The sequence below is a fragment of the Cupressus sempervirens genome, chromosome 11 (genome assembly GCF_028749045.1).
Source record: "Cupressus sempervirens isolate cs-2001-9-10 chromosome 11, ASM2874904v1, whole genome shotgun sequence".
Classification (NCBI taxonomy): Eukaryota; Viridiplantae; Streptophyta; class Pinopsida; order Cupressales; family Cupressaceae; genus Cupressus; species Cupressus sempervirens.
This window is the reverse complement of record NC_143128.1, coordinates 290066260-290068725: the sequence shown is the minus strand read 5'-3', so window position 1 is coordinate 290068725 and position 2466 is coordinate 290066260.

Sequence of the window (2466 nt, the reverse complement as noted above, 5' to 3'; positions counted from 1 at the left end):
TATTATGAAATGAATTAATAAGGGAGAACAGATACAAAGGTGGAGCATTGATATACAGATAAGGCACAATCAACTCAGGGGGAGTTACAAAATTTTTGAGGTATATATTGTAAGATTTTAAGTCACAAATTTTGATCAAAGTTATCAATATGTACATACCAATCAGATTAAGTAAATGTACTTATAAGGTCAGTTAAGTGTTTTTGTCACTCATGTCAAAGGGGGAGATTGTTAACATCATAATGTTTTTGACACTTGAGTGCCAACACACTTAATCATATTCCACATTGGATACCGAGTACATCATTGATGCCGAGTGATCTTCATGCATACCGAGTAAAGATCAGATACCGAGTGTTAACAAGTGCCGAGTTACACAAGTGTCGAGTGTTAACAAGTGCTGAGTAACATAAGGTGCCGAGTAATACAATTTTGTTGAGGTGTCGAGCTATCTAGGAAACAGCATGTGCCGAGCATCAACAATACTTCAGGAGCTGAGTAACTCAGTATATCAGCATAAGAGTTTGTAATTGCACAAACTATGATGCAAACAATTTTTACAACTGACATAAGGTAAATCTCAAAGGATTTAATGATGAGATCAAATCTTTTATTTTTCCTATGTAATTTGCATGCAGCCAATAAGAAAAATGCTAAAGGCATGCAACCAATCAGCAAAAGATAAGTATTGAGCGAAAAATGAAATTGAATATGGATCATAGATCCATACCTAACCCTAAATCTTCAAATGTCTTTATAAGGAAGACAAAACTTCATTGTAAAGTGCAAGAAATAAGAGGTGTGAGAAGACATACAAGGGTTCGCAAGGAATATTATTTTCAGAAGTGAGGATTATCAGATCACAAAAAGGATCCAGATTAGAGAAAGTAGAACAAGTGCCTGCAATCAGCAATCAAGGATTGTAATCAATCAGGTTTATTGTATCTAATACTCTCTAGCAATTGTATTAGAATAAAAATCCAATGGTGATAGGTTAGCTTAACAGCTATTTTGATAAATCCTTTAACTAGGTGATGAAATCATTTAACATGGTAACACTTCATGTTAAGTGTTTGAAAGCCTCTAACCAGGTCGCTATTGACACAGTGTAAAGCCTTTAACAGGGCAGACCATCATAAGTGGTTGAACAATATTGCTACAGTAATTTTTGTGGGTATCATTCCCACCCCAATTTTACCTTCTTATTCTTGGAGGGTTTTTGGGTTATCAAATTCCAGTGTTAAGTGTTATTGATGCATGTGTTTTGTTACATGTTTATTTGATGTATTTACATGCATGCAATTTACTTTCAGTTAAAAGTTTTATTGGTTAAAATATGATACTTATGATTCACCCACACCCCCCCCCCCCCCCTCTCCTCATAAGTACTCTTTCCATATTTGAATATTCCAACAGTATGATATCATTTTGGGACTTAGAAATTTTTTCCCAAATGTTTCCATCGATGCCAAAGGAGGAGATTATTGGAAATATGGTCAGCTATATGTCTTGATGGTTTTCATTTATGGAAACATACATTCAACATTTCATTTATGCATTTAAAGATATAAATTGTTTAAGTATTAAATAGTTTGCAGCAATTCAGAGAATAGATCTTAAGAGTATGGATGATGCGTTGAGAGTTATCTTATGTGTAGTTGAGGAATGCTTCATGAAACTATCATGATGATGTGTTCCATTGCATAGATGTGTATGAATAGTATGACACAAGTTATAGTAAGATTAAAAGTGTGGGTATTTAATAGTGCAAAACATAGCATAGCAGTAAACAAAGTTGTATGACTTAAGGAATTATTTTGGTTACAAAATAATTACTAAGTTATGTTGAGCTGACTATGTGGATATTATTCCACAAGTTATTTTATATTACATCAAGCATGTGAAGACATGAAGGTTGCCAGTGCAGAGTTTTGTTAATGTAAAAGGTATAAGTAAATATCTTATCTTGCGCAGAGCAGGCGGAACTTGTGTGATTAGATGTTACATGCAAACTATTATGAAAAATATTTGCAAGTTTTATGTGATGTGAAATCTGATGTAAGATTGGAGCAATTTTGAGTTATAGTTATTGGAATATTCAAATAGAAAGAATGGTTCTGAGAGGGGGGGGGGGGGGGGGGGGTTGGGTTGAATCAGAAGTAATGTATTTAAAATCTTTAAACTGAAAGTAGATTGCATACATATCAAACAATTATGAGAAACACATAAGAATCACCACATAACACTTGAGATTTTGGTAACCCAGAAACCCTCCAGGAATAAGAAGGTAAAACTGGGGTGGGGATGACACCCACAAAATTTGCTGTAGCAGTAAGGTTTTAACCACTTCTGATGGTCTGCCCTATTAAAGGCCTTCCCTATTAAAGCCTTTACACTATATCAATAGTGACCTGGTTAGAGGATTTACAAACACTTTACATGAAGTGTCACCCTATTAAAGGATTT